The 24,992-nt window shown below is 42.7% G+C and overlaps 1 protein-coding gene across 1 annotated transcript in view; it reads left to right on the top strand.

The window, feature by feature from the left end:
• Positions 1-24,992, top strand: part of DOCK2 (dedicator of cytokinesis 2) — a 426,319-nt gene that overhangs the window by 127,687 nt on the left and 273,640 nt on the right. The gene's annotated exons all lie outside the window — the stretch shown is intronic.

A 24,992-nucleotide genomic window follows, 5' to 3' on the forward strand; every position in this document is an offset into this window, starting at 1 on the left:
TTTAGAGGTAAACGTTATTCTTCCTCTCTTTTGTATCATATATTATATATAAATGGGATAATGTTTTGCCAGTTTGTAATCTGCTTCTTTCACTGAGAATCATTAGGAACATTTTCCCATGCCATTTCTAAGGACTTCATAGGACTCTGTTGTATAGATGGGCTATAACCGATGTCACTATTTTCCTATTTAGGGACATTTGAATTCATTTAATTTTATGCAAGAAAAACTTACTGGAATTCATTGTCTTAATAGACAAATGCTTGTCCTCTGTGCTCCTTATTTCTTCACCGTTGGGCATGAATCTCGTCCAGCTTTTCTAGTGTTTGTCGAGGATTCTTATTCTCCCTTCCTCCTCTTTACGCACGTGCGGGCGTGCGCGCGCGTGCACACACACACACACACTCGCCTACCGGATTTTTCTTTCTCCTTGTGCGATAGGCTCAGCGCAAAGCAGACCATGTTGTCCTCTCTTAAAGAGCTGGAGCGGCATGTTCCCATTGGGGAGGGACATGTTTTCACAGCTCTGCCGTCATTCTCTCTTGATGGTAGGGGTATGTCTGTGCATGGACCTTCTCTGCGATACCGGGCACTTAAATGCAGCCACGCTGAGAGCCCTCATTAGCCCTGGGCAGCCACAGTGGACCTGCTGAGTGTGACACCCTCCAGGCTGGAGCGGCTGCCCAAGAGGAACCAGACACCAGAGCAAAGAGGGAAGCCAATTATCCACAGGCAAATGAGGCTCTAATTATGGCTTTAGCTAAAGAGGGTAAAATAATTTGAGGAGAGACATCTCATTTCTGAAGTAGGCACAGCCCAGGACAGTTGTTCAGAACAAGGACTTGGACCAAGTCCTGATTTTGCTGCCTTAACCAAGACACTTCATGTCTAGGAGCATCTGATTCCTCATCTGTCAAATGGGAACAATCTAGGATGTTTACCTCATTGGTTTACTGTGAGAATTACATGGGATAATGCCTGGGAGAGGCCAGGCGGGGTCTGACATTTAGTGAGGACTCATCAATGGAGTATCATCGTCATCGGTAACTCTTACTAGTATTACTATTATTTGTAATCATTTGAGAGTGGAACAGAATGTGGAACTGGAGCTCAGGAGACCTGAATTCTCAGTTCTGCAGTTTTCTGTTCCAACTTAGAAGTGAATAGATCTCTGAGTTTTATTTTTGTTGTCTCTCAAATGAGAAACTTGGATTAGGGGTTACATCAGGTCCCTTTCATTCGGAGATTTGCGGACCTACACGTGCTGAGAACTATGTATCCTCCTCTTCATGGAGCCTCATGTCAATCCTATCTTATAGGTGCTATTATTATCTCCTTTTTTGAAGGTGCTGAAGTTGAGACTTACACAGGAAGCTGGGATTCAACCCCAGGCTCCTAACGTCCATTCTATACTTAATTGTCTGCGTGTCCCGGCATTCAGTGTAGTGACTGATGGTAGACTTGTGCTCAAACGTATTTGTTGGCTGCACTCCAGGCTTTTGAACATCGGGAATGGTGGTGAAGCTTGGGGCTGTGCTCACACCGCACCCTTGTCTCTTTTACTCAATCCTCCCAAAATTGTAGGCACAAAAGTCCATAAAGAGACTCTTGTCAGACTTTGGGGGCAGCTCCTGATACCTCAGCTCTATTTAACATAAATGAGACTGTTAAACACTTGCTCTTCATGGCAAGTGGGTCATCTTGTGCGTTACCCAAAGGATTGTGTATGCGTGTGTGCATTAAAGAACTTGGCACCACTGAGTTAATCGAATGTCTGAGCTGGAATGGATGTTAACAACCCGCTGCCCAGAGATGGTCAAAAGCAGCAATTCAGAGAACCCCTGAAGAGGGGTCACCCTTGCATGTACAGCAAGCTGGCCACCTTTCCCCTGCGTCTACCAGGCTAGCTACTCTCTCCTTCTCCTTCCCCAAGAGCAGTAAAAGCTGCTCTTTTACTCCCCACCACTCTTCCTCCTGCTCTCCCTCCCTCTTTCCCTTTCTTTCTCTCTCTCGCCCCCTTCCCTCTTCCCCCCACCCTCTCTCTCTATCCAAGACAATTTGACTTACGCAGAAAATTCTAGGTGTAAAGAAGTGTCTGGAAAATTGATCTGGCTCTGATGAGGAATGCTGACCATGGAGGAGGCTGGGCATGTGTGGGGGGCTCGTACCTTCTGTTCACTTTTGCTGTGAATTCAAACTGCTCTAAAAAATAAAGTCTATTTTAAAATGTTAAAAATGCAGTGAACACACACACACACACACACACACACACACACACACACACACACACACACACACACACACACACACAAACTGACCTGCCCTTCCCACCATCTATTTTGCAGAGGATGGGGCAAAAGGCCCTGAAAGGTTAAGTGGTTCCTTCAGGTCAGTTAGTTGCCCACACATCAGTTGTGTCATTGGAAGTGTGACTCTAGTGTGGTTGGGTCCTTTTTCTTTCTGGTTCAAGGACGCATGTCAGTGCCTTAGGGAAGTAGCAAGGGAATTAGTTCATTTTCATTGCCCATGCCTATGGTTGCGGGACTTTGTCTTTGCTGGCTTTCAAGTATCACCGTGCTGCAGCAAAACCCTGTGCGCTGGGCCTGGAGATCACTTCCCCGGGCCTGGAGATCACTTCCCAAGGCTACCTCTGGAGGAACCACAGAATGATTAGGTGGTGGTTCGGGCTGCCCACTAGCTCCCAGCTGTGCAGGTCTAACCACCTCCCTGTCTGTGTATCTGTGTCTCTGTCTCTCTGTCTCTGCCTCCCACCCCATCCCCACATCTCCCCCATGCAGTCCCTTCTTCAAATCCACTGCCTTCAGCCCCATCCTGAAGAAACTCCACCTTGCCCCCTGCCCTCTTTTTAAGCCTGCTTCGGGCGTTAACTGATTTTCAGCGAGGCTCTCCTCCGCCCATCCCCTGGAGTTCAGGATGTGAGGTAGGGATGGTGATAGACTATACGCCCCACAGAGAGAGCGTGGGCTGTAGGAAGTCATCCTATGTCATTTTCCCTCCCAGAGAGAGCTGCAACGAATTTTCTTTCTGGGTCATCTAAGATGTAGGCACACCGTGCCAAGGTGAGCATTATTTATTTATTTATTTTGCCTCTTCCCCACCCAGCTTGAGCCCATTTTGTCCTGACAGTTGCCACTCTACTCTAGTTGCAACTGGTTTTGTTACTAGGTATTTAAATTTTAAGCACCACTATCCCCTCACCGCCCCCCAAATAATAAAAGTGTACTTTTGTTTTTTGTTTTTAAATGTGTGTTGGGTAATTCTAACACACCTTCCTCTAGTGAATCATTGCTGGCTCCCCCAAACAGATGGGAAGGTCATGAACTCCTCCTCCCATGATGATGAGGTAAAAGAATTTGGCACCCAGTAGAGTACCTTTGGGCATCTTATGCTGGCAGCTTCTGGCCACGTAGGGGTTCTTCCCAGTTCACATATGGCTTATCATAAGTCAAACAAATGCAGTGAGAATCCACACGTTCTGCATCTGAGAGGCTCTCCTCTTCCTGATGCTTCCCTGAGATTTTCCTTGCATTTGCACAGCACAACCTTCTTGAGTTCAGGTAAAGAGTGTTTTCTCTGTATTCCAAAGAATTGGCTCTGAGTAGGTGCTCAATAAGTGTTTAAAGGATGAAGGAACCTTAACTGAGGAAGGTAACATAATCTATTGGAGGAAACAGTGTACTAAGAGTTGGAAGATTTAAACTCTAGTCCAGGAAAGCTACTAACAAGCTGTGTGACCTTGGACAAACCACTTAACCTCTCTGGGCTCCATTTCTCATGTGTGTCATTAGAGAGTTGAATCTCTAAGATCCTGTTCATCTCTGATAGTCGGCGAGTCTGTATTGCTAGAACAGCATAGAAAAAGAGGCAGCAATTTCAACTTTAACACTGCTTGAAAAGCACTTAGTTATTCTGGGGTTTTGAGGGCACTGGTGTCAGTTTGACATGAAAGATATGGAAGGACTCCTTGTGTTCAGATGTATCCTGGGCGATGCATTGTCCACACAGGCCATTGTGAATCCATGGCACGTCATTGAGAGGTTTGTCCGAACTGGCTCTGTGTTTCCTGGCGGGGGGCACCTGGGACTCCACCAGTCTTCTGAGCCCTTGGAGAGGGGGCAGCAGTTAGGACAACAGAGCCCCACTTGCTCTACTGGGTTTTTCTCTCCATGCAAATATTTCTGTGGGTCTGAAAAATTGCTTTTCATCAGGTTTGCCCCTGCCAATGTCCCTGATTGGCCAGAACCTAAGTGTGCAGTGAGATGCTTTGCTTGCTTTGGTTTGGTTTATGGGGATTCTGGGCTCCCCTCTGGTTACAGCTGCAGGTTTAAAAATCAATTACAGTCCCAGTAGCAAGAGGTTCACTGCAGTGCTCTGCTGTTTGTTTGAGGCCTATGTTGAGAAAGCAGGTCCCAGTTACCTCTCAGGAAAATTTGTGCTGTTTCAGAGGCCTACAGCGAGTTGTAAATCTTGATAGTTGGTGGGGCCAGTCTGCAAACAGCAAAATGGTTCGTACTGTGGTTCAACAGTTAAAGGATAAAATAGTTCTCTGAGAGTGAGATGTGTTGTTCCTTCTTCCTTGTTCACCAGGAAATCTGGGCCATATACATCAAGAGACAGACCCTGGGGTGTGTGGAGTGGAGCAGGAGAGATGGTTTTCTTGCTCTTGTCCCATGGGAGGGAGCAACTCTGGCCTCCAGGCTCCTTCCTTGTGGCCAGGCTTCTTACACCATTTTACTTCCCATGCCTAACTCTGATCAGCTACTCCTTTCTCCCTCTCTTGCCAACCTAGGGGAGAACGCTGGGGAGCCCTCCGTTTCTTGCTCCTGGTTGGTCTTGGGAAATGGGGACATCCTCAGAGTGCATGTTACAGGGCTGCAATGCTCCACGTGCTTCTTTCCATGCCTGAGGGCCAGGAATGAGGGTCCCAGAGAGAGGAGGAGGATTGCCTTGGAGCGAATTCAGTTCATTCAGCAACCACTCTTGGGGCTCCAGTTCTAAGCTGTATTCCGGTTTTGCTCTGCCCGCTCTTGCCTAGGGGAGTTCATCCACTCTGGGGCTCAGTGCCATCTTGATGCTTACAACCGCCAACCTTAATCTTTAGTCCGTGTCTTTGCTTTCACCTCAATACCCATATCTTTGTCTCTCTGACATCTCAAATTCCATACAGGATAGATGGGGCCACCTCTTTAACAAAGAGAGGTAATGTTTAGAACAGTTTTTCCAGTTCAACAAATGTTTATGATCCTCTGCTATAAACAAAGCGTTGACTAGCCATTTAGAAAATATAAAGTTGGCAAAAATATGGTGATATCCTCAAGGAGCTTGCCTTCATTTGCAAACTGAGGCACTCCTTGTTAAAATGCAGGATGAATTTTCTATAGTAGAGGTATAAGCCAAGTGCCATGGGACTTCAGAGGAGAGAGCTAGATGATGTTCAAGTCTTTCTTATTGTTTATTACATCTAAAAATTTATTTTAAAAAAACATAAGAAACACGAGAGCCCTTCAGAATTGTGAATATTCAACCTTTCTCAATTTATTAAACTAGATTTTGGTAATCTCTGATTTTTTTTTATGATTTGACTTTGGCCCCAAATGTATAAAAAAGACTTCTTGGATGATCTCCTCACTCCCACTTGTTGAGATCTGGAGAAACACTGTGAGATTTCATAAACTCTGAGTTGTATCCATCAGTGACTTTGGAAGAGTCACGTCACTTCTTTGGTTCTCGGTTTCTTTATCTGTAAACTGGGGATAGTAATTGGATTGATGTGAATATTAAATGAAATAATGCTTAGCGCAGTTCCTGGATGGTAGATAATGTTCTCTAAATGGTAGCTTAAACTTAATGTAAGTATAATTATTATTTTCATTAATTATTCATTTATAATTATTATATTCATTTTCACTATTATCTTCTCAGAGTTGGAGCCAAAGTACAGCATTAAAAATAAAATGTTGCTTAAATTGATTTTTCCAGAATATAAAGACAGGAGAAAAACTGTGAGAAAGGGGATAAACATATGTACTACCATAATTATGATAATAGTTAAACTTTGTATAATTTCTTATGGAAACCTTATAAAGTAGGTTACAGTCATTCTTTTACAGATGGAGAAAAGCTTGCTTAACTACACCAGATCTTGCTAGTGAGCAAGCTTCCAGTTACTTAGCGGGTTTTTAACTACTGATCTGTTTCTTCCCCTCTCAGCCTACCATTAATAAAGCTGGTATTTTGAATCAGCACCCTTTTTTACTCACTTGGCATACACTAGCACTTGACCTAGGCAAATGATTAGGTGATGGTCTGTAAGGCCAATTTAAAGGCAGTGCTTTGCCCACTGGCTTCTAAAGCTGAGGGATGCACGGGTATATATCCTGGAGAGTCAGCTTCTGTTGCGCTTGGACTGCAGTCGATTTTATCGATTTTTTTTCAACACAACAGCTTCAAAAGGCTCTTTTGCCCCAAAGTAGCTGATCTTTTCAAATCTTTGCTATTTCTTTCTGGTAAGAGTTTCAGATAATAGGATAAATGCAATTAACAACCACATATTTTAGATGATGAAGAAATATTCTGGAACATGTTTAAAGGTTTCACAAAACACAGACACATAGAGCTGAGCAGCTCCTTGGAGAGATTGCCTAATCCACAACCTCCTCATTTTACAGTTGAGGAAACTGGTCCAAAGAGTGGACATGACCTGCTCAAGGTCACACCATGGGTTAGTTGCAGAGATGGGAAGCCAGGGATCCCGATTTTGGTTTCTTTCTTTTTACTTGTGTTTCTCAAAGTGTGATATGCACCACCACATGCAAAATTCTTTTCCTTGGCATGAAGGATAATTTTAGCTATGCACAGTTAAAGTACTATATCACAGAAGCAGATCATTCGTTCTCTCTCAAGTCCCTTTCAATCTTTCTCATTATGTCAAGGATTGTATACCTTTTGCTATTTTGTCTTCAATCTTTCTCTGCTAATCTCCTTTGATAGCGCAAAAAGAACAGACCTCAGGTTTAAGTGCCTCTTAGAATTTATTTATTCATTTATTTATTTTTGGCTGTGTTGGGTCTTCGTTTCTGTGCGAGGGCTTTCTCTAGTTGTGGCGAGCGGGGGCCACTCTTCATCGCGGTGCGCGGGCCTCTCACTATTGCGGCCTCCCTTGTTGCAGAGCACAGGCTCCAGACGCGCAGGCTCAGTAGCTGTGGCTCACGGGCCCAGCTGCTCCGTGGCACGTGGGATCTTCCCAGACCAGGGCTCGAACCCGTGTCCCCTGCATTGGCAGGCAGATTCTCAACCACTGCGCCACCAGGGAAGCCCTAGAATTTAATATAAGTGTTTTGTTTTCCTGGTATTGATTGTTACCTTACCTTCCATCTATGGGAAGCGACAGTGGTTTTCCATTTGAAATAGCAAAATTTTCTTGTAAAATAAAGGTAAGCAGATTAGAATGAATCTCCTTTATGAAAAAATATTAAGTAAACAATAGTGTAGGCTGTAAATTTTGAGGAGTACAGGGTAGGTTTCACATTGTCAAAAATAATGGTTAACTAAGGCTTGGAAAATATTTAATTCTGCCCTTTAGAATGCCCTAAGCCTTTTGAGGATAGATGTGGCTGAATCCCAGTTTCCTTCTTATTCATGTCATGTCTTTTTTGTGTAGCAGCCAGAAAAACAATTATTAGATCAAAAAGGAGAACATAAAAACTACCCATATACCAGAGATATATTGAAGGTCTCATTATTGGTAACTTTCCTACAATCCAAGAAGTTGGGTCGGTAGTCAATTTTGTTTCAATATGTATGTATTTTTGTGTGTATTTTAAATTATAAACTGCATGCTATTGCATTTGTTGAGAACAGAAACTGGTTTTATTTTTCAGGGACTTAGGCTCTATTTTAAAATTCTATTTTAGACCTCATTCTTACCTTGTTTTCCCCTTCTAAAAAGTTCTTTAATTTCTGATTACCTTGCTGTTCAGTGAGAGGGTGTGAATGAAAGAAAAAGTGGCAAAATGCAATTTATCAAAGATTTTCCCACTGTTATCACATTTTAAAGGTTAGAATGTATGGGATGAATGGAATAAGAATATTAAAGTTATTCATCAGATGGGGGCATAGGTAACTTTCTTTTACCTATAATTTGCCTATATGAAGTGAATACATGGAGAAAAAGATGTACTAGATTACACTATTTGGGTGATTTTCCCATTGTCTTTAACAGCTAATCTTCCAGTATTGCCTGATATTTTTCCCTGTTCCCTGAAGCAAAAGTTCCTGCTTCTATAATTTAGTTACCCAGAGATGCTGGGGTTCTGAAGACCAATCACTGCTAGCCTGGCATGAGCTAGCCTTCATAAATATCACACAGAACTCATTCATGTCCCCTCATACTGTGGGCCTCCTTCTACTGGCCATTATATGCTTTTTGTGGAATGCTTCTTCAGCAGAGAATTTATTCATTGAGAGGAATCTGAAAAAAAAAGAAAAAAGGAAGGCAGAGTCAACTTCTGGTGACTTATGGGCAGTTAGAGTCAGATGTTTGAGAAATGGGCTTCTGAATCAGCAGAGATTTTACAAAGTGCCTGGTAGAGCTGCATACAGGTAGGTAGGGTACTGAGATGGCAAGAAAGAATGCTACTTCTATTAGGGCTAATAAAAAGACTGCATTGTACGGCTTCCCTGGTGGCGCAGTGGTTGAGAACACCTGCCATTGCAGGGGACGCGGGTTCGAGCCCTGGTCCAGGAGGATCCCACATGCCACGGAGCAGCTGAGCTCGTGAGCCACAACTACTGAGGACTGCGCACCTGGAGCCTGTGCTCTGCAACAAGAGAAGCTGCCGCAATGAGGGGCCCGTGCACTGCAGCGAAGAGTGGCCCCCACTCACCGCAACTAGAGAAAGCCCATGCACAGCAACGAAGACCCAACACAACCAAAAATAAATTAAAAAAAAAAAAAAAAAAGACTGCATTGCTAAATTCAGGGCTAGGAAGGTTAATGATGGTACGTTCTTTTCTAGTATCAAAGATTAACATGATAAGTTGCATATTAAAGTTAGTCCAGACACACTGCTAATGGAGGAGACCTACAAAATTGATTTCTACGACACCTCATAAATTATGATCACTCACTCTTCCCTGCCTGATGCTTTGTCTTGGCAAGAGCTGCAGACTTAGAGTGGGTGCCCGTCAGTTCCTAGTGGGACATCTTATGCTCCAGAGGAATTTGGAGAGCTCGGGTGTGTTCCCTTCAGTCTTTAATCACTGCCAGTCTTCTGCTGGGTGTTCCCCTGCTGGCATGTGTGCACTTCATCACCAGCCAGCTTGTGACTTGGCAGGGAATTTTGTTTTAATAGTTAATAAGGCAATGGAACTGAGCTGAGATGAGAAGAGTGTGGAAGGTGGGGTAAAGAATGGGAGAGAGGAAGGAAGAGCTGCTCTCTCTTCATGCAGGAGATTCTCCATGTAGAGTTGGGGACAGCATCTTTGGGTAACTGCTCCTTGAGCCCTATAGAGGACCAACGCTCGGCCAACACAGGAACGCAAGCCCAATCTTTGAGAGCTCAGGCTCTGGAGTTTGAATGCCTGAGAGTGAGACCTGGTGCAGGATCTCACGCAATTTGCTTAACTTCCTCAAGCCTCACTGTGCACGCCTGTCAAACAGGGAAAATAATAATACCTACCTGATAGCAATGTATATTTTAAATTTTGGTATAACTTACATACAGTGAAATGTACAAATCTGAAGTGTACAGCTCAGTGATTTTTTTTTTTAAGTTTGTAGACACCCGGGCAACCACCACCCATGTCAAGATATAGCATATTTCCATTACCCAGAAAGTTACATATGGATATTTTTAAAAATATGATAATAATAGCTTCCATTTTCATGGCGCTTACCATGGGCCAGGTGTGCTGCTCTAAGTGCCTCACATATTCTTATTTCATTCTCACAGTCTTGTGAAGGGAGGCGCTCTTATTATCTCCACTTTACAGACAAAGACACAGAGATTTAGAGAGATGAAGTGACTTGTCCAGGGTCACACAGACAGTAACTAAGGTTCCTGCTCTTAGCATCCACCCTGAACGCCGCCTTATCAAGGGGCCTGGTACTTACTAAGCGTGTCAGAAGAATGAGAATGGAGCCTCCTTCATGTCTGACAGTTCTTTCCATTCCTCCTCTTCACAGTCCGGTCTATCCCTTTGCCTTATCTTGGGCCAGTAGGCTGTGCATGATGCTCTAGCGGGAGAGCCCTTGAGGGAAAGGACCAGGTTTTAGCTACATTTCCATCCCAGTTTCAACAGCCAGGTGCATTGTAGATACTCTAGAAATAGTCGTTGGCTGTTGTTTCCTGCAAACCCTGCTTTCCAGTTCCTATTCAATTGGCCTTACTTGGTAAAGTGACAGTATTGACAAACATACTGGTTAGATCACCTGGGCAGTTTGGGCTGCTTACCCATCTTTGGACTCTGCCTAAACCTTGTCTTTGTGATGAGCTAAAAGTTTCAAGCGAAAACCTCTCATGTTGCCAAGCCCCTCTAAGCTCCCTTGTCCCAACTTCCTGTGTTCATATATCCCCAGTCAGTCCCTGTTCAGACCCCAGCTGCTTTTCCTTCTCCTCTTCCTTGCTTCTGTATCTTCTTTCCTCTCCTTTTCCTTTCTTTTCATTTCACTGTGGTCTTCATGATCATCACCAGATAAGCTTTAATAAACTGCCCTCTGGTAAATGCACTGTGATTGTTTATTATAAATTCTTTATGGGAGGAGGACATGTACCATGTATCTTTCATATAGTTGAATTCATGCTTGCCCATTTATATGAAATCATTTTCAGACCTTCGTCCCTTTGACATATTCATTTGAATGTCTTACAGGTACTCAAACTCAACATTTCCAAAATTATATTCATTCGGTTCATGAAAACTTTCTCTTCTTCCATTATTTTTCTGCCAGTCATTTGGAGTTAGCCTTCAGATCTTCTTGTGCCTTATTTTTCACTTTCAGTAAATCACTAAGGCCTTTGAATCTTTCCCACATATGCCTTGAGTCTGGTCACTTCTCTCAGTCTTTACCACTTATGTCCTGGTCCTATACACTCCTGTGCTTGGCATTTGCTAGGCACTCCATAGATATTTGTCCAGATGAAAAATAAATGAAGATGCCATGTAAGGACAAGCACACGTCATGAGCCCTCCTCCATTTATTGTTTTCATGTTTTATGTGAGCACATAACACAGTCAAATGAATGAAAACCATTAGCTTTTCTCAGGTTCTTTTTAGAGCTAAAATTCCACAACTTGGTGTCAAAAGCAGCTAATCACTACTAAACTTAATGTAGAACATTAACATTAAAACTCAAAATACAAAAAAGCTCTTAAAGAATTTAGTGCCAGAAAAAACTGTGTTTCTCTTAAGGAATTGGTTCTCTTCTACCTCAGTGATCCACACACTCGAGAACTTGGATGATCTCCTTCATTGTCCGGACAGTTTATCACACAAGTGAGGAGCTACATTTTGTGGGTAGTTGGAAGCCCTTATGTTACCTTTTACTTTGGTGTGTCATCTCCTTTTTGCATCTTTTTGGACTAAGGTAGCATAGGAAGGAATATATATAACTAAAAATAAATATATCAACAAGTCATGCCTAAAATAAAATATTAATGTCAGTTTCATAGGAGTGCAATTTGAGATTCATCGGCAGGGACTGAACATAGTGGAAACACAATGTGTTTCATCATATGTTTTTATACTGTTCCCGTCAATTGACTGGTTCTTTTCTTTATTACACTTGGACTGCCCCAAGGGTAAGGACCATATATTGTCCTCCCTTTGTACAGAAAGCTCATTACATGTTGTTGACTGACATTTATTCTCTTTACTTTCTCCCTTCTCACACTTTGCCGATTTCCTCTTCATTGGCTTCAGAATCGAAACAGGATCTCTTTGATCCTCTCATTTAAATTTTGGGCCTAAGTGGGTGATTCATTTCTCAAATCACTCTTTTGCTTTGGGCCTTCCAGGGGAGGGCTCATGTTGATTCTGTCGCATGAATGGAGAAATGAAGCAGGCAAAACCCCCTGCCCCCTAACGGCTGTCTCTCTTCTCTACCTTCTTAGCTGAGTGCTTCTAGAAAAGAAAAACAGGCCAGAAGGAGAAATTCTTCCCATTTTCATTTTTATTTGGGCAGGATCAAATAAAAGGCATAGCAAAGGAGGGGGGGCATAGCAATGGTTTTTCCTTCCTCTTTGGAGTTTGCTTCCAATTCTTCAGCTTGTTTGAAAGCTATTACACTTGTCTGTTCTCCCTTTGTAATAAACAACACTAGATTTTAAATGTGTGGGGCTGTGAGAGGGACCCCAGTTTCCTCTCCTCTGGAGCTGTTACGGGGAAGGTGAGGGAAGGAGAGAATCAGATGATGATTGGAAACAATTACACAACCATTCCATTTTGCTAATGCTTGAATCCAGGAGAATTTTCTCATTTAATTCTCTGAAATGAAGGGCCCCTCTGGTGGCCTTAAAATGCAAACAAGAGGCTTTTAGTGTGTGCTTTTCTCAGAAATGGAATGCTGGCTGCTCATATTGATCCAAAACATTGCTGTTGGTTTTTGTTCTTTTTGGTATGTGTAAGTTTTGTGATGACAGGGATACAGGATTGTTCATGTGCAGCTTGAGGATTGCCAGTAAGTGGCATTATTATTCTAAGTTGCAAGCAGAAATGTACAAGGAAGTTCAGAGAACGCTTGCCTGAGCCTTCTTTTAGTCTCTCCACATACAAAAGGGAGCATGAAAATCTGAGGCATATATCCCAGTCATTTCAGTTTATTTCCTCCTCCTGGAACTCAGTTCTCTGGAGTTTGGTATTTCAGACAAAGGACACTTGGTTTGAATGATGCGTATAACAGCTTCTACTCCATCTTATTCCAGTACGCCTGGACCAAGGTGTTTTGTCAAGTGTACGTGTCAGCTACTGGAGTTTCGATGTGCTCTGCTTTGGACTCAAAAACTTCTTAGGTGTAGCATCAGATCCCCATGCGTCATTACACTTAATACAGGCACATCCAATTTTATTGCACTTCACAGATACCACTTTTTTTTTTTTTTTTTACAAATTGAAGGTTTATGGCAACCTTGTGTTGTCAGATGGTGATTAGCATTTTTTTTTTTTTTTACCAATAAAGCATTTAAAAATGAAGGTATGTATTTTTTTTAGACATAATGCTATTGCACACTTAATAGACTACAATATAGTGTAAACATAACTTTTATATGCACTGGGAAGCCAAAAAAATTTATGCGACTTGATTTATTGTGGTATTTCACTTTATTGTGGTGGTCTGAAACCGAACCTGCAATATCTCTGAGATATGCCTGTAACTACAACTGAATTTGTATGTTTTATTTGGATCCTCTTATGGGCATTTTAATCCCCGTTTTTGGAGGAAAAGAGGTAAAATGATGTATTTGACATCACGCATCCTGGCAGTAGTAAGTCGGGGATTCAGACCTAGGTCTCTGGACCGTCAATCCAGAGTTCTGCCCACTTCTCCATAACTGCCTTTGGGATCAGATGAAGCCGAGGATGGAAAGATGTTACAAGAACGGCTGCTCAGGGGAAGTGGTGAAGGTGAAACACACATGCAGTTTTCCTCCTGAACACGCTTCTTCCAGCCCCTAGCTACTGCCATCTGATTTCTTCAAGGACAGCATAGGATAATGAATAGTGAAATAACCCAACACTAAATAGGTTTCTGATTCTGAGAGTTGCCCTCGGTGTAGGCAGACAGGGCTCTCTCTCTCTGAAGTCAGCAAAGACTCGTTCATTCATCTAAAACTTGCTAGGATCCTACCGTGTGACAGACATTGTGCTATGAGCTGCAGGAGACATGACTTGATGGAGATTAGGTATCTCACCCCAGGCTCTCACTGTCTTCTGGGAAACAGGGAGTGAGAGGTTTGAAGGTCATGATTGCTATCTGCTAGCCAACTGCAGTGAGACGGGTAAGCTCAGGTTATTCAACCAATTGGAGTTGAATAAATGGTTGGTTGAATTTTAAAAAATGAAAGAAGTGAGTGACTAAACTGATGACTAAATCACCGAGTTGATGAATGTTCATTACTATTTAAATCTGTGATTCTAGGATTGCGATTTGTTGTTTGTTTTATTCCCCTGGTGCTGTAATCTTCACTAAAACATACAAAACAACCAACCATTAAACAAACCAACCAGCCAGGGTCTTGGAATCCCTACTTAAGGCTAGCTTAAGGGAGCTAACAAATTCAAAGGGTGGCTGCCTTCAGTTTGCAGAATCTCAAAGTTGGGAATAATTGTTTGTACTCATGAGCCTGTGAGTGAGGTTGGAACAGTGCTGGCATGGGAGTCTACCTTGAAATCTTGCCTCTGTTGGAGTCACACTAGCTAACTGACCCTACCCTGGGCAAGCTGTTTAGAGATCCTATTTTCTCATCTGTAAAATGGGAACAATGCCATATACAGAACAGATATTTGGTAAGGGTTAAGTAGTTTCCCAATATGGTGCCTGGAACCCAGCAGGAGTTCAACATATGTTACCTAGCTCTCATACTTGGTATCCCACTCTCCCACTCCCTTTCATTCTCAATGGATTTCTAGACAAATGGTTTCTACCCTTTATTAAAATATGACTCCTACTGCTGAGAAAACCCTATTTGAATATGTGACCACAGATTAGCTCAGAAAGACTGGTTAAGTAAAGATTGAAATTCATGGAGCCAGGGAATCATGTGAGTCTCCAGAGGAGACAGGGGCTGGGGTGAAGGGATTAAAGGATCTGTGTAGCATGGTACAGAAGAGAGGCAGTGGGTCAAGGATGATACGCTCTGGAGGGGTGTGGGTGGTACTTACTGTTATAATAGGTATCCTAAGTGCTTATAAATGGATTTGAATTTCAGATGTCACTGAATTGGAATAAAATGGGGGCAAAGGACGTAAGACCCAGCTCCTGCCAGTCAAAAAGCTACCTTGACTCATTTCTCCTCTTGCATGAATTTGAAATGGAGCGCATTGCTTTGATGAGAATCCTCCTTTAAAGACTGCCCGGATTATCCAGTGTAGAGGCCAGTTGGTTCAACCCCAAGCTTTTCATTTGCTTCTCCTTCCATTAGCCAGGGTTAGGAGATAGATGAGACAGTCTTCTAAGGCTGAGCTACACTCCTCTGGTGTGGCATCGTGACTGTAATCATTCTAAGAATTAGGGAACAAATCAAATTTTGGGTCACTACTCAGTTGGCCATATCTGCACCTTTATATTCCTAAAAGCACTTTCTATGGAGCTAGATTGTGGTTTAATGAGTGTGCTGGTTAGGGAGGAGGTTGGTCACAGTGGCAGTGTAAGTGATCTTGGAAAGTGCAAAGGGGTAACTGAAAGTGGAAGCACCTGTCAGGACACACTGATTATACCCTAAGAGCTTCCAGAAGGTGTGATAATGGGCCATCTCTGCAGCCACTTCATGTTATCAGAGAAATGTTGATGGGAGTCTTTTCATTACTTGCTAGTTGAGGCAATGAAATGGGCTTCATGATTAGATCCTAATTTGATAAGCCCTAAAATGAGTCTATTATTCTTTCCAACATTCAAAATGCATATGCTTACACATCTATATAGTACATTTAAACCCATCAGCAAGTTCGATTCTGCCTCTGAACCGTAACCCAAGTCTGTCCATTTTCCTTTGTCTCTCCTGCTACAAACTAATCAAGTTTTCATCTTCTTTCCCCTTCACTGTTATAGTAAGGAGGCAGGGTAGTTTAGTAGATGTGAAAATGGGCTCTGAGATCACATTTTCTATGTTTAAATCCCAGCTCTGCCACTTACTAGCTGTGTGATCTTAGGCAAGTCATTGAATCTCTCTTGAGCTTTAGTTTCCTTATCCATAAAATAGGTACAAGGATAAACTTCTTCAAAGAGAGACTTCCTGGTAGAGAGTAAGGGCTCAGTAACCATTAGACTTCTTTCTCCCCTCTATGAAAAGCCTCCTCAGTCTTCTCCTACCTTCCTCTCTAGGCCCACCCCCTACCCTCTATTAAAAATACAGAAATAAAACATGTTTATCTCCACCCAGTAATCAAACTCCTTACCACGGGCCACAGGGCCTGATGAGACCTGGCCCCAGCCAAACCCTCATATTATGCTTCCCATTTCCTATAATCTGGCCACACTTATTTCCATGTGATTCCTCCAACATGTTAAGCAGATTTCTACCCCAGGGCCTTCACATGCTGTCTCTTCTGCTTGGAATGGTCTTCCCTGAGATCTTTCTAGGCTGTTCCCTTCTCACCCTCAGGTCTCAGCTCAAGTTGTCCATCTCAGAAGCCTTCTTAACTGCCCCACATGGAACAGTCTTCCCTGCATCTCCAGACTGTCTTTCTCAGGTTACCCAGTTAATTGTCTTGCTGGCAGCTATTGGCATTTGTTGTAATAGCATCAGCTCTCAGGGCTCTTCCCATGTCTCCTGTAATCATGATCATTTTTGTGTACAAGAGCTCCAGGAGGACTCTCTCTCCCGATAGCCAGCCCCTGCCTTCTCTGGCTGCCCTCAGGCAGCAGGGCCTGCTTCGTCTGGACACTGAGAGCACCTGAAGTGCCCGGGACCACCCATCCCCAAGGTCTAAATACTCCAGCTGCTTCACCCCTGTGGCCCACACTGTCCCCAGAGCTCCCCTTCTGTGAGACTTGCAGCCTACCTGGCCTCCTTCCCTTCATGGTCCCACTTCCCTACTCCCCTTCCAGTGTTTTCTGGAACACCTCCTTATTTAATACACCTTCACCCAAACCTCATCTCAGAGTTTGCTTCCGGAGAATCCAACCTAAGACAATTATTATCTTCTTAAACTGTTTCTGATATCCCACTAGAACAAGATATCCATGAGAACAGTGCCTGTTATAATAATTATGTCTATATATGTTTAAGGATATAAATATATGCATATAGACTATCAGAGCTTACAAATTATAACCAGTGTGACATTTTTGGACATAAACATACTCACATCATTGTGTAAATTCTAAGAATTACACATCAGTCTACTCTTTCTGCCATCACTATGCTTCTGAATGGCAAACACTAACTTGTTATAGGGGTTCGCTTATAGGTTTAGTGCAATATCATGCTTTATGTTAAATGTAAAGGATATATGGCAAAAGCAATAGCTTGGTTTGGACTTTAAGTGGGTATCTAGTATAAAGTTCTGAACGTATGTTTCTTCTTTAGGATTTACTGCCTAATTATATTTTCACCCCTGTAAGATACCTGAAGAGAAAGTCTGCAGTTGCTGAGTCCTGAAATCTCTAAATAGGCTATGTTTGTTGAGCTGGGGAGACATATTTTGGCCCTCAAGGTTCATAAAGTGGAGATGTACGTCATGGCTGAGGCAGGCTGGAGGGGGAGTGAGGGGTGATTCTGACATTGTACTTAGGCATGTTTCTGGGAAGGTAAGGAGAGTGAATCACGAGGAGCTGCTGAAGAATGCGCGCGGGGGGTGGGGGGGAGGACAATGGTGGTAGGGTTGTAAAAGGCTTGTAACCTGATCTGGAGTACGAAGTTTGTGGGTAGTTACTGATTTCCCAGTGGGTGGAATTACGTTCCTTCATGAGACGCTGGCTGGAGGAAGGCGGTTGTGAGAACAAACTGCTATCAGATTAGAGCTGTGTGTGGCGGTCCTCCTTCGTGGCTAGCTGATGGAACCAAGTGGCCTCTGACATCTGCAGATGCTCCCCCTACCAAACAGAAGGAAAGCAGCCGAGCAGAGCAGGGCTGGCCCTGCTCAGCTTTGCCTGGGGAGAATGTTGGGTTTCAATTAGGGATCTTCCCTGCTTGCCAAAAGGCTGGGGGTGGGCATTCTGGGAGAGCAGGGCAAGCCTTGGCCATCACAAGTTCCTCGCTCTCCTCCAGGAGGGTTGTGCTGAGCTGAATTTGCCTTTCAGTCAATAGGAACTTGACCAAAGCAGAACGAGTTTCACTTTAAAGCCTGTGAAAAATCGAACAAGATTGAAGAGTCCATTAACCCATGCTGGTGGTAACGTAAGGGGCTGGCTGTGAGTGGAGTGAAATTCCAAGCAAAGGCTGCCACAGGCAGGCTTAGAAATGGGGTAACCACACTGAGGACATGACTGAGGCCCTGACACACACACCTTGTGTGTTTAACCTTTCTCCCCACAGTAAGAGAGGGATTCCTAAATGTTCTCAAGTGTCTCCATTCTGCCGGTGGAGCCAGGATGTACCTGGGATGGAAGATCAGCAAACATTTCCCTAGTGGGGCCATAACGTGCCAGTCTCGTCTTCATATGTTTCACGAGTGATTCTTTTGGCTCTACCTCCCTTCACCTCAGCTTCAGGGAGGAGAGGCAATGCCTTCTTTCTATGGGCATTGCTTTGTATCCAAAGTCCTCTGCAGACCCTCCCTCAGTTCTGGGATGAGGTGCATGCAGATTACTGTAGGACTGGTACTGAACTGGTACCTCTCAAAAAACCACGGGGGATGGCGGTGTACACCAACTACTGGAGACGGTTTGGATTTAGAATGTGGAGCAGTTACACCTTTTGTCCTCAGCTTTGGACCTCAGCTTCATTTCTGGGATGTTAATGAGAATCTTACTGCTCTTCCTGTTACACAGACGATAGACATGTAATGTGAGAAATGGGAAGATGAAAGTCTAGTCTGGATACTACAGGAGCACAGAACAGGGTCACCCAAGTCAGAGTTGGGGTGTCAGGAACATTGTCCTAGGGGATTTGGCAACTAAGGTAAGACCTAGGAGGCAAGGAGGAGTTAGTCAGGTGAAGATGGGTGAGATAAGTACATTCTGGGCAAAGAAAATAACATGCAAAAACTCAGAAGCAGGAGAGGAGAGGCTATCTTGGAGTGATGCAGGAGGTGGAGGGTGGAGAGGTAAGGAAGGGCCTGCCCACTAAGGGCCTTCAGCTATGCCAGAGCAGTGGTAAAACTCACCCGTGGGAGACTACTGAAGCCCTTCAAGGAGGGAAGTCCCGTGGTCAGGTTTGAGTTTTGGGAATTTTCCTGCTGCTGAGATTGGAAGTGGGAGATCAGTTTGGGAAACTTGGAACAGAGGATGCAGGAAGTTGGCTTGGGGGTGAGATGGATTTGACTTCCTGATGGAGAAGATGTTGGGGATAGAGAGAGGGAGAAATCAAGTCTGCTTGGCTGACTGTGTGCCTGGGGGTGTCTTCGCTCAGAGTGGGCAAAGAAGGAGCAGATTTGTGGGGAAGGCAGCAAGTTCAGATGCAGTTCTTACGAGTGTTTTCCTCTGGGGCTGCAGTTGTGGCTGTGATCACAGATATATTTGTGGCCTGATGCACCTCAAGGTGGTTTTCCAAAGTGGACAAAGGCTCCATTTTGATCTTTCCATGGAGCTGATACTGGGGAGAAGGAGGTGACGAAAAGGACCATCTTATTTGAAGTATCCCTGAGTCGTGAAATTATTGCAAAAGCATATCACACTTCAAGAGAGCTGTGAATTCAGGCAGTGGCATCTTCTGCCATAGGATAAAACTTTCTCTGAAAAGGAAGAATCCAGAGCCCAGAAACACTGCATTTTCCTCTCTGCAAGTCACTTTGACAAAAGAAAACTCCTTTCTATGAAAATACAGAGTTGAGTAGCTCTGCGGGTTCCTAAGTGCCTGGTCTGAATTACAGTTTGGACTTGTCATCACCTGTTGGCCGATCTCCAGGCTTTGTGGGGCTCAGTTACCCAGGCTGTGTTTGCAGATGTCTCACGCTCATTGCCTCTACCTATAAAGATTGATTTAAGGCTCTGCAATATCTATCTTTTAACCGTTTGTTTGTCTGCTTGACAATCAAGGCACAGTTTAGAAATGCTGCTTCCTGAAGCTTTATAGACTAATGTAATTTCACAGCTCCAATTACAAATGAGAAAAATTATTTCACCTCAAAACAGAGGAGCCAGACGTTTCTGAGAAATCATGGTTAACGAGAAGACAAAGTACTTTCTGAAAAACAGGCTACGTTATTAGTGGCTTCCTCAGCTCAAATCTTGCTGACTCTCAGCACGAAGAGCCCTCGTCTTGTAGGGATGCTGGTTTTGATCATCTGTAAAGTCGGTGACTTTCAGATGGATAAACCACGGCTTCTGCTGCGGCCTGGTCTGTAGCTCCCACAACCTCAGTGGTCTGTAAACAATGCAGACATGTCCACTGCCTTTCCACCTAGTAAATACATCCTTCCTCCTGCCACTTCCTTTGGACCTCTGTTTTATGGATCATAGAGTTTTGGATGGGGATTTAATAATCATTCCGTTTAACCCTTCATCTGATACTTTGAATACCTCTTCATTATTCCTGCCCAGAGACAGCTACCTACTGCTTAAATATTTCTAGGGATGGAGAACTCACTATTAGACTTTTCCATGAGAATCTACTAATTTAGCTCAATTTTAAGTAGAATGTAAAGTCTGGTGACTTCTCAAGGAGATCTTCATTAATACCTAAAATCTTCCAATGGGCCTTTTCCCTTGCACCCATGTCTTTGTAATAAGATCTAACTGAAGTATCTCAACTAGAATACCAACAGAATGAGCTTTTTAGGAAAAACCTGACCTTTACTATTCTATAGCTCTGTTATATGGCCACTGACAGGTTGCCACTCCCAGGAGGTAGAGGCACCAGGGTTTTTCTTGTCCACTTAAGTCTGCCTCTTATCTCTGTTGGCTCTGCTGCTGTGATGGGCACGCAACCCCTGGTTACATTCCCTCCCATCCCAGAATAGTGACTGGCACTTAGAGAGCCTTCAATAAATGTAGTAGACTGACTGACTACATGAATGAATGAGTTAATTAACTGCCTCAGTAGATTTAACCCTTTGTCTACCTTTACAAACGTCCTTTCTGCAGGTCCTAGTGATCCCATTTACAGATGGAGAGGTTTTAAATGATTTTTAATCTTGGATCACAAAAGCCTATTGTTCTAGGCTTTAAAACATTGTCTTATTATGCTTTAAACTCAAGACCAACTTTCTTTAAGGTCTTATCAAATCTTTAGCTTCAACAGAGAACAAGAATGTTGTATCAGGCTAGGAGTCTGGGAGGGTAGAACCCAGCACTTTTATTCTCATTTGCCATCACCTGGACTACTGCAGTGGCATATACACTGGTCTCTGTCTGCTCTTTGGTCCTTTCTTCCTCCAGCTGCCCTACATGCTACAATGACATGAATCACCTTAAAAAAACATCTTTTGAAGACTCCCTTTGCCCAGAGAACTATGGAAGAACAAGATTTTTGTTGTGTTTTAAATTTCCTTTATTAGAATCTTTTTTATTTTACTAGCAAAATTAACTTTTCAGAGAGGAAGACTTTACAATTCTTACCCAACTTAAGTGAATGCACAGTTCTTATCTTCTGATGGGGTTTAATTATGACAACATCAGTGAAGGGAGTTAAGTTTCATGAAGTTGGTGAGGTCATTCATCTCCCAAAGACAAAGAGTTTACAACTTCAAATGAACTCACCTAGTTCTTCCTACAACAAGCATTCTTACACATACAGTTTCCTCTAACAAACAGAAAGTTTCAAAGTTACAAGTTAACATCTTTTAGAAGATAACTTTTAAAACAAACTTCTGCATGAACGTTGCAGGAAATTTCTCTACCCCTTTTAATAAACAGACCTGGACAAAATTTCAACTTTATGGTGACAAGATATGGACTAAGTGTAGATTTAACTTAAATGTTATGGTAATTGGTATGTAAATATTATCCAGTCTTTTTTCTTATCTCTCTAAACAAAGGGTAATGGCTAACTCAGCACCTTGTATTCTCAAAAGTCCTTAAGCCAACCGTTTCTTGCATCCAAACAAAGTACCATTAACCCGTGGCCCATGATTCCATCTATAACATTAAGCAAAGCTGAATCAAAATTTTTGTTGCCTGTTATTTTCTGTTTCCATAGAACTATAATCTTACACTACCCATTGCATTTAAGAATTTTCCTTTTCAATGTTATCTCCTGTTATTCTACTTCCAAGAGACTATTCTGCTTACCCAGGTCCATGTACTCTATTTTTATTTTTATTAAAAATTTTTTTAATTTTATTTTTTTATTGAAGTATAGTTGATTTACAATGTTGTGTTAATTTCTGCTGTACAGCAGAGTGACTCAGTTATACACATATATACATTCTGTTTTTAAAAAATTCTTTTCTATTATGGTGTATCACAGGATATTGAATATAGTTTCCTGTGCTGTACAGTAGGACCTTGTTGTTTATCCATCCTATATATAATAGTTTGCATCTGCTAACCCCAAACTCCCAGTCCATCCCTCCCCCACCCCGCTCCCCCTTGGCAACCACAAGTCTGTTCTCCATGTCTGTGAGTCTGTTTCTGTTTCATAGTTAGGTTCATTTGTGCCATATTTTAGATTCCACATGTGGTATTTGTCTTTCTCTTTCTGACTTACTTCACTTAGTATGATAATCTCTAGTTGCATCTATGTTGCTACAAATGGCATTATTTCATTCTTTTTTTTATGGCTGAGCAATATTCCACCATTGTATACGTTTCCACATCTTGGTCCATGAACTCTAAATCGCTCTCTGTTCTCTAAATCCCCACTCTCCCGATGGCAATATTATTTACTCATCAGTGGCCATCTCACATGACACCTCTTCCATTCATTCCATCAAGATGTACTGAGTAGCTACTATGATCCAGGTACTGTGCTGGGCACCTGAGATTGAGTCTGGCTGTCATGAAGCTTACACTTTGGTTGGATGAATGGACATTAATTATACTAATTAGAATTTAATTACAAACTGACATTAGTGCTCTGAGAGAGGGGACACAATTCTATCAGAGCCTATAAAGTCTTCTATGCACCTTCCAACCATAGATCATTTCTCTCTTCTGAAGCCCTCATGGCATTTTATGACTCTACGAGTCTGAATTCTTTGGTTGTGAGCGACATAAACCTAGTCTGATAAATTTAACCAAAAATAAATGTATTTGGATGATAGGGAGCAGTTCAAGAATCAGAGGAAAAGCTGGGGAACCAGTCTTCAGAGAGGGGAGATTCAGAATAGCCCTGGGAGAGGAAGCAGCAAGCCTCCCCAGGGCACTTCTGTGCAGACAGATGAGCTCCAAGAAAGATAATACCCTTTGTCTAGTGATGATGAACACAGGCTCTGCAGTCAGACTGGATCCACCACTTACTAGCTCTGTATACTTGGGCATGTCCCTCTGTTTCCTCATCAGCAAAATGGGAGAAATAACAGTATCTACCTCCTAGAGTCATTGGGAAGATTGAAGTAATTCATGCAAGAAACTTCAAACAGTGCCTGGCACAGTGTAAGCGCTCAATATGTTAGCAATGTCAGCAATAACTGTTATTAAAGTTCCCTCAAGGTTCAGATCAAGAGGTTATCCTAATTAGGGTCAGGTACCCAACCCAGTCCAGAGGAGGGCAGGGAGCCTTATGACAGTATCCCTAGGTTTATATCCCATAGCAGGGTGGCTCACCAGGGTGAAACCAGGGTGCTGTGCCAGAGCAGGTATAGATGCTGGGCTGACAGAACAAGAGCTGATGTCTGATTCTTCCCACCGGTATCTTATTCTGTCTTCTGCCATTGCCCTTTGTTTTGTTGCTGATCACCTGTGTCGTATTTTAAGTATCTCATGGGTGAGAACCATATATTATCTCTGTACTTCCAGAAATACAGTGCCTTCCACATCAAAGATGTTCAGCACCTACTTGTTGTATTGAATTAAAATAAAATTGGCATATATGATTCACATTTCAGCTGTAGAAGCATCTAGGTAGCGATGGCTTGAAATTTGGGGGGATTTTTTTGATCTCTCAAGGTTTGCCATTTTTAATAGAAATATAGAAAGAATGCTGTGTAGGATTTCAGAACCTTCCAGGTATTTCCTGAGACAGCAAAGCCAAGAGAGTTACCCATCTTTGCAAAGGTTTTAATTTATTTAAAATGAAAGTCGTGGTGTACAAGGGTGCAAGTGGAAAGTTGTTCATTTTTGTACTGTTTATGCCAGTGAAAAATGTCCATCAATAGGGGTATGACTAAATGAACAAATATGTCCATAATAGAGAATACTATAAAACAACTATACATAATTAATGTTGATCCTTATATGTAATAGCATAGAAGGTGCTCCAAAAAATATTGGTGAATGAAAACAATCAAGGTACAGAACAATATGTGCAGTATAGTCCCCTTTTATAAAAAGGCAACAAAGCCAAAGTGACACTGAATTTTTTTGTACTGACAACATACATATGTAAAACATATAAGAAGATCTTGAAAGATGATCATCACAGTGCGATATGTTTTACTTAAATGAAAAGCCAAATCAAAATGATACTACATATTTTATACTGGTATACAAACACACATACATACATTTTTATATGCATATACACATACATCTATATAGAAAAGAGTAACTGGTTGGTTGCCTCTGGGGAGTAGGGGTTGTGGGAGGGGCCAGAATTGTGAATAATGTTCTAAGGAAATCTTACCCTAATTTTTAAAAAAATTTATTTATTTTATTTGTTTATTTTTGGCTGCATTGGGTCTTCGTTGCTGTGTGTGAACTTTTCTCTAGTGGCAGTGAGTGGGGGCTACTCTTCGTTGTGGTGCGCGGGCGTCTCATTGCAGTGGCCTCTCGTTGCGGAGCATGGGCTCTAGGCGTGCAGGCTTCAGCAGTTGTGGCACGTGGGCTCAGTAGTTGTAGCTCGCGGGCTCTAGAGCACAGGCTCAGTAGTTGTGGCGCACGGGCTTAGTTGCTCTGCGGCATGTGGGATCTTCCCGGACCAGGGATCAAACCCGTGTCCCCTGCACTGGCAGGCGGATTCTTAACCACTGCGCAACCAGGGAAGTCCCTTAACCTAATTTTTAATATTTACATTTTTTACAAGAAGAATATATTCATGAATTATTTATTTAA

Source organism: Balaenoptera borealis (genome assembly GCF_965194805.1).
Source record: "Balaenoptera borealis genome assembly, chromosome: 2".
NCBI classification, from domain to species: Eukaryota; Metazoa; Chordata; class Mammalia; order Artiodactyla; family Balaenopteridae; genus Balaenoptera; species Balaenoptera borealis.